Raw genomic sequence first — 13580 nt, forward strand, 5'->3', positions numbered from 1 at the left:
TTTAACAAAAGTCCTAAATGACTTTTTCCGGATGAATTAGAGCCTCAAGCAATCACTTTATTACATCTTAATTAACGTGTAATTGGCTAACGAAATTACAAACAAGTCAGATTCTTGTAACAATGAGTTAACTGGATGATTGCACAAGTAACCTATACATAAAAAGACGAAACAGCGAAAACTCCCTAAAACAACATACGTTCCAGAAGTTTTAGTCTTCTGGTTAAATCAGCCGTGTCTGCTAAATGGTGCAAGTTCCAGCACAACTCTCAAATGCATCATATTGTGTCTGGTAGCTTTTCATTCCGCTTCACGTCCTATTAATGGCGCTAGAGAATGGGTTAATGTGCGAGAGTTGCAGGGAATAACAATCAGCGCTGACCATTCACTCACACTCAGCCCTTTCATTGCAAGTCATTATTGGGCACAAGTTGTTTTCTGTTGAATCTCCTAAGAAACCACAAAAAGAAAAAAGAAAAACATTGTTTCCAGCCGAGCTATATATCTAGCAACCGCTCACGTGCTAAATACGCCAGCTCACAAAACCACAAGTGACCTTGGATATTCTCAGTAAATGTGTCAGTTCCTCTAGATTGTAAGCTCTTCAGGTCAGATGATTCGTCCTGCATTGTTTTGTATAGTCAAGCCTGTGCTGTGACACTATATGAGCGTGCACAAGCCTGTGCTGTGACACTATATGAGCGTGCACAAGCCTGTGCTGTGACACTATATGAGCGTGCACAAGCCTGTGCTGTGACACTATATGTGCGTGCACAAGCCTGTGCTGTGACACTATATGAGTGTGCACAAGTCTGTGCTGTGACACTATATGAGGGTGCACAAGCCTGTGCTGTGACACTATATGAGCGTGCACAAGTCTGTGCTGTGACACTATATGAGCGTGCACAAGTCTGTGCTGTGACACTATATGAGCATGCACAAGTCTGTGCTGTGACACTATATGAGCGTGCACAAGCCTGTGCTGTGACACTATATGAGCATGCACAAGTCTGTGCTGTGACACTATATGAGCGTGCACAAAGCTGTGCTGTGACACTATATGAGCGTGCACAAAGCTGTGCTGTGACACTATATGAGCGTGCACAAGCCTGTGCTGTGACACTATATGAGCGTGCACAAGCCTGTGCTGTGACACTATATGAGCGTGCACAAAGCTGTGCTGTGACACTATATGAGCGTGCACAAGCCTGTGCTGTGACACTATATGAGCGTGCACAAAGCTGTGCTGTGACACTATATGTGCGTGCACAAGCCTGTGCTGTGACACTATATGAGCGTGCACAAAGCTGTGCATTATCCCTGCACTCTACAAATAATAATAATCCTGCTCATGAAATGAAATAGAGTCTGTAGCATTTTATGTCCTCTTTCTAAAGTCACAAATTCAGAACGTGCTTTGTCTGTGCATAATACATATTCATGAGCTGAATGCAAGTGTGCACGTGTCTGTCTCCACCAATACAGATGTGGGACTTTCCCTATCAGCCAGTGACCAATGAATCCCTAGGTATGCAGCATGCATTTCTTGCAATTTACAAGACATTAACTTAAAAAAAAACATTTTGTGATTCAGACCGAGCATATTATTTTAAACAAGTAACAAATGTACTTCTACTAGGAAATTTGCTTCGTTCCCTTGATATTCTTTGATGAAGAGATACCGAGGTAGCATCTGATGCACTGCATAGCAGGAAATAGCACTGCCATTTAGTGTTCCTGCAAATGGACAAGATTCATGCAAATCTGCTCCAAACACATGCACGCTCATGAGTTTACATCCCTGGTTTTCAACAAAAGACACAAGGAGTACAAAAACAATTGATAATAGAAATAATTATTAAGTTGTTTAAAAGTGTTGCTCTATCTGAATCATGAAAGAAAAATAAGTTTGCTTACTACACAGGGAGGGCTGGGTGTTCCAGATATTGATGCATATAGAAAGGTCATATTTTTACAGAGAATTCTTGACTGGAGAATCCACAAGGACCACAAGAGATGGATTTTACTAGAGGAAAATCTAAACTTTAATATTAACTTATCTTCTGCCTGTTGGCATCCAAACTTTCAAGTGATAAGTAAACAGACTGATAACCCAATCACACGAGAAACGCTGAAAATATGGGACATCGCTAATAAGACGAACCCATATCTTTCGTCATGCCCAGACCCGTTAACATCACTTCTGCATAACAGTGAATTCTCTCTACTAACAGTAGTTAAAAATATAGATACATATAACGACAATAGAGAGGTCTCAGTCATGCAAATTACTAATAATGATCAATTGTATACACAAGGACAACTGGTTGACATGGGTCATAGCTGGGCTGCTAACTGGTTCTCCTATAGGAGAGTACATCACTATATCACAACTCACAAACATGACGCGCTCGCTATCAAATATCGAAAAATTATACGCTTCCACACTCCCAATTAAACATAGTCTCTCACATATTTATAATATTATTACTCAGCCCCCACCAGGCAATCTGCCACACTCTATTCAGATGTGGGAGAGGGAATTGGGGGTAATTATCACTCCGCAGACCGCGACTAACATTTTTCATAACACTAAATCTGCCTCTACATCTGCATCCATTAAGGAAATAAATGATAAATTATTACATGGTTGGTACTTGACTCCCAAGAGGCTACACTAACTGTTCCCAAAGACTAATAACCGTTGTTGGCGATGTGGGCATGTTGGAAGCAATATGGGTCATATGTGGTGGTGGTGTTCTCAGATAAACACTTTGTGGCGTAACATAATTAATGAGATAGAGAACATCTTTCAAACTCTTCTCCCCTTGGACCCTCTTATATGGTTGTTAAATAAGTCAATCAAACTCCCCCAGGCCCATTTTAGACCCCTACTTAAAATTATGACGAACAGCACAAAGGTTTTGATAGCTCAAAACTGGAGATCAACTGACGTTTTTACTCTAAAACTTTGGCAAAACAAAGTTACAGATATGATTGAACTAGAGGAGTATGGTTCCTACCTGTCTGGTAAAAGAGAACAATTTATTGAAATACAACATACGTGGGAGCAATATATTAAAAACAGTACGCCCTAGATCCCCCTTTGACCAATACTAATTATACAATGGATTGTAGCCCCTACCGGCTCAACTCCTACAAGTTGAACAACTGTTAAGGCACAATAACAAACATATTATATAGGCAACGAGATATTAAGGTTATAGTTAGAATTAAATTAAAAAAAAAAAAAGAGGTTAAAAAGAGAGTCCAGGGTGCATGGTATTTATCGATGTGTATTCAATTGTTTTCATCTGTAATATTTACCAGAGTAATGTTTTCATCTTTGTATGCCCACATACTGCTATGTATCATGGATTCTTAATAAAAAGATTTTGAAAAAAAATAAAAAAAATAAATAAGTTTTATGTCCATTTAAACAAGAACTGCAGCTATTTTATGTTAATGTCCATTTCACTGCAAGGAAACAACTTACTAGCCCTTCTGGCACTGACAGGGTGAAGGTGACTCAAGGTCAGGTTTCTGCTGATAACAGGCACTGAATATCCTGGACTCCCGGCTGGTGCTGTTTTGGGGCAGGTTTGGCAACAAGATATATAACTGCAGGATAATAAGTAACATCAGCATCAGTCATGTGACCTACTATTTATATTTGCAGTGAAAACGAAGCCTGATAAAATCTTACAAAACACAAACAATAAATAACAATCGGCCAGATTACGAGTTTTGCATTATGAGTGGCTCGGTAATAACTTGCAAGTTATTTCCAATGCTCACCTTTAATAGCGCTGCTATGTTTTGACGTGCTCGTGCATGATTTCCCCATAGGCATCAATGGGGAGAGCCGGCTAAAAAAAAGCCTAACACCTGCAATAACGGAGCGTAAAGCTCTTAAAGTCTATGGGGGGAAAAAATGTATGTATACACCTAACACCCTAACATAAACCCCAAATCTAAACACCCCTAATCTGCTTCCCCCAACATTGCCGACACCTACATAAATGTATTAACCCCTAATCTACCGACCCCAATGTCGCCGCCACATACCTACACTTATTAACCCCTAATCTGCCATCCCCAATGTTGCCGCCGCCACTATACTAAAGTTATTAACCCCTAAACCTCTGGTCTCCCACATCACTAACACTAAAAAAAAATATTAACCCCTAAACCTGTCTAACCCTAACCCTAACACCCGTAACTTTAATATAATTAAAATAATTATAAATAAAACTTACTATCAATAACTAAATAATTCCTATTTAAAAATAAATACTTACTTACCTGTAAAATAAACCCATAGGCCTAGATTTAGAGTTGGGCGGTAGCCGTCAAAACCAGCGTTAGAGGGTCCTAACGCTGGTTTTTACCGCCCTCTGGTATTTGGAGTCAGTCAGGAAAGAGTCTAACGCTCACTTTGCAGCCGCAACTTTTCCATACCGCAGATCCCCCTACGCCATTTGCGTATCCTATCTTTTCAATGGGATCTTTCTAACGCCGGTATTTAGAGTCGTGGCTGAAGTGAGCGTTAGAAATCTAACGACAAAACTCCAGCCGCAGAAAAAAGTCAGTAGTTAAGAGCTTTCTGGGCTAACGCCGGTTTATAAAGCTCTTAACTACTGTGCTCTAAAGTACACTAACACCCATAAACTACCTATGTACCCCTAAACCAAGCCCCCCCCCACATCGCCGCCACTCTATTAAATTTTTTTAACCCCTAATCTGCCGCTCCGTAGACCGCCGCCAGCTACGTTATCCCTATGTACCCCTAATCTGCTGCCCCTAACATCGCCGACCACTATGTTATATTTATTAACCCCTAATCTGCCGCCCCCGCTATAGCTGACCCCTGCATATTATTATTAACCCCTAATCTGCCGCTCCGTACACCGACGCAACCTGCATTATCCCTATGTACCCCTAATCTGCTGCCCCTAACACCGCCGACCCCTATATTATATTTATTAACCCCTAATCTGCCGTCCCCAACGTCGCCTCCACCTACATACAATTATTAACCCCTAATCTGCCGACCGGATCTCACCGCTACTACAATAAATGTATTAACCCCTAAAGCTAAGTCTAACCCTAACCCTAACACCCCCCTAAGTTAAATATAATTTAAATCTAACTAAATAAATTAACTCTTATTAAATAACTTATTCCTATTTAAAGCTAAATACTTACCTGTAAAATAAACCCTAATATAGCTACAATATAAATTATAATTATATTGTAGCTATTTTAGGATTAATATTTATTTTACAGGCAACTTTGTAATTATATTAACCAGGTACAATAGCTATTAAATAGTTAATAACTATTTAATAGCTACCTAGTTAAAATAATTACAAAATTACCTGTAAAATAAATCCTAACCTAAGTTACAATTAAACCTAACACTACACTATCAATAAATTAATTACATAAAATACCTACAATTATCTACAATTAAACCTAACACTACACTATCAATAAATTAATTAAATACAATACCTACAAATAACTACAATTACATAAACTAACTAAAGTACAAAAAATAAAAAAGAACTAAGTTACAAAAAATAAAAAAATATTTACAAACATTAGAAAAATATTACAACAATTTTAAACTAATTACACCTACTCTAAGCCCCCTAATAAAATAACAAAGCCCCCCAAAATAAAAAAAATGCCCTACCCTATTCTAAATTAAAAAAGTTCAAAGCTCTTTTACCTTACCAGCCCTGAAAAGGGCACTTTGCGGGGCATGCCCCAAAGAATTCAGCTCTTTTGCCTGTAAAAAAAACACATACAATACCCCCCCCAACATTACAACCCACCACCCACATACCCCTAATCTAACCCAAACCCCCCTTAAATAAACCTAACACTAAGCCCATGAAGATCTTCCTACCTTATCTTCACTACACCGGGTATCACACCGATCCGTCCTGGCTCTGATGTCTTGATCCAAGCACAAGCGGGGGGCTGAAGATGTCCATGATCCGGATGAAGTCTTCATCCAAGCGGGAGCTGAAGAGGTCCATGATCCGACTGAAGTCTTCTATCAACGGCATCTTCAATCTTCTTTCTTCCGGATCCATGTTCATCCCGCGGACGCGGAACATCCATCTTCACCGACGACTTCCCGACGAATGACGGTTCCTTTAAGGGACGTCATCCAAGATGGCGTCCCTCGAATTCCGATTGGCTGATAGGATTCTATCAGCCAATCGGAATTAAGGTAGGAAAATCAAGTTAAATCCGATTGGCTGATCCGATCAGCCAATCAGATTGAGCTCGCATTCTATTGGCTGTTCCGATCAGCCAATAGAATGCAAGCTCAATCTGATTGGCTGATCAGATCAGCCAATCGGATTGAACTTGATTCTGATTGGCTGATTCCATCAGTCAATCAGAATTTTCCTACCTTAATTCCGATTGGCTGATAGAATCTTATCAGCCAATCGGAATTCGAGGGACGCCATCTTGGATGACGTCCCTTAAAGGAACCGTCATTCGTCGGGAAGTCGTCGGTGAAGATGGATGGATCCGCGCTGGAGGTCTTGAAGATCAGCCGGTCGTCATCGGATTGAAGAACATAGAAGATGCGGCTTGGATGAAGATGTTTGCCGGTCCGGATGTCCTCTTCTGCCCGCTTGGATCAAGACTTCAGCCGGAGGATGGACGTCACTCTTCAGCCCCCGCTTGGGCTTGGATCAAGACTTCGGTGGACAGATCGGTGAACCTGGCATGGTGAAGATAAGGTAGGAAGATCTTCAGGGGCTTAGTGTTAGGTTTATTTAAGGGGGGTTTGGGTTAGATTAGGGGTATGTGGGTGGTGGTTTGTAATGTTGGGGGGGGTATTGTATGGTTTTTTTTACAGGCAAAAGAGCTGAATTATTTGGGGCATGCCCCGCAAATGGCCCTTTTCAGGGCTGGTAAGGTAAAAGAGCTTTGAACTTTAGTAATTTAGAATAGGGTAGGGCATTTTTTTATTTTGGGGGCCTTTGTTATTTTATTAGGGGGCTTAGAGTAGGTGTAATTAGTTTAAAATTGTTGTAATATTTTTCTAATGTTTGTAAATATTTTTTTATTTTTTGTAACTTAGTTCTTTTTTATTTTTTGTACTTTAGTTAGTTTATTTAATTGTAGTTATTTGTAGGTATTGTATTTAATTAATTTATTGATAGTATAGTGTTAGGTTTAATTGTAGATAATTGTAGGTATTTTATTTAATTAATTTATTGCTAGTGTAGTGTTAGGTTTAATTGTAACTTAGGTTAGGATTTATTTTACAGGTAATTTTGTAATTATGTTAACTATTTTAGCTATTGTACCTGGTTAAAATAAATACAAAGTTGCCTGTAAAATAAATATTAATCCTAAAATAGCTTCAAAATAATTATAATTTATATTGTAGCTATATTAGGGTTTATTTTACAGGTAAGTATTTAGCTTTAAATAGGAATAATTTATTTAATAAGAGTTAATTTATTTTGTTAGATTTAAATTATATTTAACTTAGGGGGGTGTTAGTGTTAGGGTTAGACTTAGCTTTAGGGGTTAATACATTTATTATAGTAGCGGTGAGCTCCGGTCGGCAGATTGGGGTTAATTATTGTAGGTAGCTGGCGGCGACGTTGTGGGGGGCAGATTAGGGGTTAATAAATATAATATAGGGGTCGGCGGTGTTAGGGGCAGCAGATTAGGGGTACATAACTATAATGTATGTTGCGGTGGTGTACGGAGCGACAGATTAGGGGTTAATAATAATATGCAGGTGTCAGCGATAGCGGGGGCGGCAGATTAGGGGTTAATAAATATAACATAGTGGTCGGCGATGTTAGGGGCAGCAGATTAGGGGTACATAGGGATAACGTAGCTGGGGGCGGTGTACGGAGCGGCAGATTAGGGGTTAATAATAATATGCAGGGGTCAGCGATAGCGGGGGCGGCAGATTAGGGGTTAATAAGTGTAAGGTTAGGGGTGTTTAGACTCGGGGTTCATGTTAGGGTGTTAGGTGCAGACTTAGGAAGTGTTTCCCCATAGGAAACAATAGGGCTGCGTTAGGAGCTGAACGCTGCTTTTTTGCAGGTGTTATGTTTTTTTTCAGCTCAAACTGCCCCATTGTTTTCTATGGGGGAATCGTGCACGACCCCTTTTTTTTTAAGCTGGCCGCGTCCGTAAGCACCGCTGGTATCGAGAGTTGCAGTGGCGGTAAATATGCTCTACGCTCCCTTTTTGGAGCCTAACGCAGCCCTTCTGTGAACTCTAAATACCAGCGGTATTTAAAAGGTGCGGGAGAAAAAAAGCACGCGTAGCTAATGCACCCCTTTGGCCGCAGAACTCTAAATCTAGCCGTTAGCTAGCTACAATAAGTAATAGTTACATTGTAGCTATCTTAGGTTTTATTTTTATTTCACAACTAAGTTTATATTTATTTTAACTAGGTAGACTAGTTAGTAGATAGTTATTAACTATTTACTAACTACCTAGTTAAAATAAATTCAAATTTACCTGTAAAATAAAACCTAACCTTCCTCACACTAACACCTAACATTACAATAAAATTAAATAAATTAAATAAAATCGAATTACTCCTAATCTAATAGCCCTATCAAAATAAAAAGCCCCCCCCCCCCCCCAAATAATAAAACACCAAGCCTAAACTAAACTGCCAATAGCCCTTAAAAGGGCCTTTTGTGGGGCATTGCCCCAAAGAAATCAGCTCTTTTACCTGTTAAAAAAAATACAAACAACCCCCCAACAGTAAAACCCACCACCCACAAAACCAACCCCCCAAAAAAACAGAATTTATGTTTACCTGATAAATTACTTTCTCCAACGGTGTGTCCGGTCCACGGCGTCATCCTTACTTGTGGGATATTCTCTTCCCCAACAGGAAATGGCAAAGAGCCCAGCAAAGCTGGTCACATGATCCCTCCTAGGCTCCGCCTACCCCAGTCATTCGACCGACGTAAAGGAGGAATATTTGCATAGGAGAAACCATATGTTACCGTGGTGACTGTAGTTAAAGAAAATAAATTATCAGACCTGATTAAAAAAACCAGGGCGGGCCGTGGACCGGACACACCGTTGGAGAAAGTAATTTATCAGGTAAACATAAATTCTGTTTTCTCCAACATAGGTGTGTCCGGTCCACGGCGTCATCCTTACTTGTGGGAACCAATACCAAAGCTTTAGGACACGGATGAAGGGAGGGAGCAAATCAGGTCACCTAAATGGAAGGCACCACGGCTTGCAAAACCTTTCTCCCAAAAATAGCCTCAGAAGAAGCAAAAGTATCAAATTTGTAAAATTTAGAAAAAGTGTGCAGTGAAGACCAAGTCGCTGCCTTACATATCTGATCAACAGAAGCCTCGTTCTTGAAGGCCCATGTGGAAGCCACAGCCCTAGTGGAGTGAGCTGTGATTCTTTCAGGAGGCTGCCGTCCGGCAGTCTCATAAGCCAATCGGATAATGCTTTTAATCCAGAAGGAGAGAGAGGTAGAAGTTGCTTTTTGACCTCTCCGTTTACCAGAATAAACAACAAACAAAGACAAAGTTTGTCTGAAAACCTTAGTAGCTGCTAAGTAAAATTTGAGAGCACGAACTACATCCAAGTTGTGCAACAAACGTTCCTTCTTTGAAACTGGATTAGGACACAAAGAAGGCACAACTATCTCCTGGTTAATGTCTTTGTTAGAAACAACTTTTGGAAGAAAACCAGGTTTAGTACGCAAAACCACCTTATCTGCATGGAACACCAGATAAGGAGAAGAACACTGCAGAGCAGATAATTCTGAAACTCTTCTAGCAGAAGAAATTGCAACCAAAAACAAAACTTTCCAAGATAATAACTTAATATCAACGGAATGTAAGGGTTCAAACGGAACCCCCTGAAGAACTGAAAGAACTAGGTTGAGACTCCAAGGAGGAGTCAAAATTTTGTAAACAGGCTTGATTCTAACCAGAGCCTGAACAAAGGCTAGAACATCTGGCACAGCTGCCAGCTTTTTGTGAAGTAACACAGACAAGGCAGAAATCTGTCCCATCAAGGAACTTGCAGATAATCCTTTTTCCAATCCTTCTCGAAGGAAGGATAGACTCTTAGGAATCTTAACCTTGTCCCAAGGGAATCCTGCAGATTCACACCAACAGATATACCAAATTATGTGGTAATTTTCTGGTTACAGGCTTTCAGGCCTGAACAAGAGTATTAATAACAGAATCTGAGAACCCTCGCTTTGATAAGATCAAGCGTTCAATCTCCAAGCAGTCAGCTGGAGTGGGTCGAACGGACCTAGAACAAGAAGGTCTCGTCTCAAAGGTAGCTTCCATGGTGGAGCCGATGACATATTCACCAGATCTGCATACCAAGTCCTGCGTGGCCACGCAGGAGCTATCAAAATCACCGACGCCCTCTCCTGATTGATCCTGGCTACCAGCCTGGGGATGAGAGGAAACGGCGGGAACACATAAGCTAGTTTGAAGGTCCAAGGTGCTACTAGTGCATCCACTAGAGCCGCCCTGGGATCCCTGGATCTGTACCCGTAGTAAGGAACTCTGAAGTTCTGACGAGAGGCCATCAGATCCATGTCTGGAATGCCCCACGGTTGAGTGACTTGGGCAAAGATTTCCGGATGGAGTTCCCACTCCCCCGGATGCAATGTCTGACGACTCAGAAAATCCGCTTCCCAATTTTCCACTCCTGGGATGTGGATAGCAGACAGGTGGCAGGAGTGAGACTCCGCCCATAGAATGATTTTGGTCACTTCTTCCATCGCTAGGGAACTCCTTGTTCCCCCCTGATGGTTGATGTATGAACTTGGCCCTCGCTAGCTGAGGCCAAGCTTTGAGAGCATTGAATATCGCTCTCAGTTCCAGAATATTTATCGGTAGAAGAGATTCTACCCGAGACCAAAGACCCTGAGCTTTCAGGGATCCCCAGACCGCGCCCCAGCCCATCAGACTGGCGTCGGTCGTGACAATGACCCACTCTGGTCTGCGGAAGGTCATCCCTTGTGACAGGTTGTCCAGGGACAGCCACCAACGGAATGAGTCTCTGGTCCTCTGATTTACTTGTATCTTCGGAGACAAGTCTGAATAGTCCCCATTCCACTGACTGAGCAGGAACAGTTGTAATGGTCTTAGATGAATGCGCACAAAAGGAACTATGTCCATTGCCGCTACCATCTAACCTATCACTTCCATGCACTGCGCTATGGAAGGAAGAGGAACGGAATGAAGTATCCGACAAGAGTCTAGAAGTTTTGTTTTTCTGGCTTCTGTCAGAAAAATCCTCATTTCTAAGGAGTCTATTATAGTTCCCAAGAAGGGAACCCTCGTTGACGGAGATAGAGAACTCTTTTCCACGTTCACTTTCCATCCGTGAGATCTGAGAAAGGCCAGGACAATGTCCGTGTGAGCCTTTACTTGAGGAAGGGACGACGCTCGAATCAGAATGTCGTCCAAGTAAGGTACTACAGCAATGCCCCTTGGTCTTAGCACCGCCAGAAGGGACCCTAGTACCTATGAGAAAATCCTAGGAGCAGTGGCTAATCCGAAAGAAAACGCCACGAACTGGAAATGCTTGTCCAGGAATTCAAACCTTAGGAACCGATGATGTTCCTTGTGGATAGGAATATGTAGATACGCATCCTTGAAATCCACCTTGGTCATGAATTGACCTTCCTGGATGGAAGGAAGAAGTGTTCGAATGGTTTCCATCTTGAACGATGGAACCTTGAGAAACTTGTTCAAGATCTTGAGATCTAAGATTGGTCTGAACGTTCCCTCTTTTTTGGGAACTATGAACAGATTGGAGTAGAACCCCATCCCTTGTTCTCCTAATGGAACAGGATGAATCACTCCCATTTTTAGCAGGTCTTCTACCCAATGTAAGAATGCCTGTCTTCTTATGTGGTCTGAAGACAACTGAGACCTGTGGAACCTCCCCCTTGGAGGAAGCCCCTTGAACTCCAGAGAATAACCTTGGGAGACTATTTCTAGCGCCCAAGGGTCCAGAACATCTCTTGCCCCAGCCTGAGCGAAGAGAGAGAGTCTGCCCCCCACCAGATCCGGTCCCGGATCGGGGGCCCGCATTTCATGCTGTCTTGGTAGCAGTGGCAGGTTTCCTGGCCTGCTTTCCTTTGTTCCAGCCTTGCATAGGTCTCCAGGCTGGATTGGCTTGAGAAGTATTACCTTCCTGCTTAGAGGACGTAGCCCTTGGGGCTGATCCGTTTCTGCGAAAGGGACGAAACTTAGGTTTATTTTTGGTCTTGAAAAGACCTATCCTGAGGAAGGGCGTGGCCCTTGCCCCCAGTGATATCAGAGATAATCTCTTTCAAGTCAGGGCCAAAGAGTGTTTTCCCCTTGAAAGGAATGTCAAGCAATTTGTTCTTGGAAGACGCATCCGCTGCCCAAGATTTTAACCAAAGCGCTCTGCGCCACAATAGCAAACCCAGAATTTTTTCGCCGCTAACCTAGCCAATTGCAAGGTGGCGTCTAGGGTGAAAGAATTAGCCAATTTAAGAGCACGAATTCTGTCCATAATCTCCTCATAAGAAGAAGAATTACTAATAATCGCCTTTCCTAGCTCAAACTAGAAACACGCGGCTGCAGTGACAGGGACAATGCATGCAATTGGTTGTAGAAGGGAACCTTGCTGAACAAACATCTTTAGCAGACCTTCTAATTTTTTATCCATAGGATCTTGGAAAGCACAACTATCTTCTATGGGTATAGTGGCGCGCTTGTGTAGAGTAGAAACCGCCCCCTCGACCTTGGGGACTGTCTGCCATCAGTCCTTTCTGGTGTCGACTATAGGAAAACAATTTTATAAATATGGGGGGAGGTACTAAAGGTATACCGGGCCTGTCCCATTCTGTACTAACAATGTACGCCACCCGCTTGGATATAGGAAAAGCTTCGGGGGGCCCCGGGGCCTCTAAGAACTTTTCCATTTTACATAGTGGTTCTGGAATGACCAGATAATCACAATCATCCAAATTGGATAACACCTCCTTAAGCAGAGCGCGGAGATGTTCCAACTTAAATTTAAAAGTAATCACATCAGGTTCAGCTTGTTGAGAAATGTTTCCTGAATCTGAAATTTCTCCCTCAGACAAAACCTCCCTGGCCCCCTCAGACTGGTGTAGGGGCCCTTCAGAAACCATATCATCAGCGTTCTCATGCTCTACAGAATTTTCTAAAACAGAGCAGTCGCGCTTTCACTGATAAGTGGGCATATTGGCTAAAATGTTTTTGATAGAATTATCCATTACAGCCGTTAAATGTTGCATAGTAAGGAGTATTGGCGCACTAGATGTACTAGGGGCCTCCTGTATGGGCAAGACTGGTGTAGACGAAGGAGGGGATGATGCAGTACCATGCTTACTCCCCTCACTTGAGGAATCATCTTGGGCATCATTTTTACTAAATTTTTTTTATGACATAAAATACATATAGTTAAATGAGAAGGAACCTTGGTTTCCCCACAGTCAGAACACAATCTATCTGGTAGTTCAGACATGTTAAACAGGCATAAACTTGATAACAAAGCACAAAAAACGT

At 41.8% G+C, this 13580-nt stretch overlaps 1 protein-coding gene across 2 annotated transcripts in view; it reads right to left on the bottom strand.

Moving 5' to 3' along the window:
• SLC29A1 (solute carrier family 29 member 1 (Augustine blood group)) overlaps window positions 1–13580 on the bottom strand; it is a 524950-nt gene that overhangs the window by 348909 nt on the left and 162461 nt on the right. Inside the window, exon 1 of one of the 2 annotated variants that reach the window (XM_053712750.1) lies at window positions 3497–3602. The exons of the other annotated variant lie outside the window; for it this stretch is intronic. The gene's annotated coding sequence lies outside the window, so the exon portion shown is untranslated. Of the gene's footprint in view, window positions 1–3496; window positions 3603–13580 lie in introns of those variants that run through there. 2 annotated transcript variants of the gene reach the window in all.

The sequence above is a fragment of the Bombina bombina genome, chromosome 4 (genome assembly GCF_027579735.1).
Source record: "Bombina bombina isolate aBomBom1 chromosome 4, aBomBom1.pri, whole genome shotgun sequence".
NCBI lineage: Eukaryota > Metazoa > Chordata > Amphibia > Anura > Bombinatoridae > Bombina > Bombina bombina.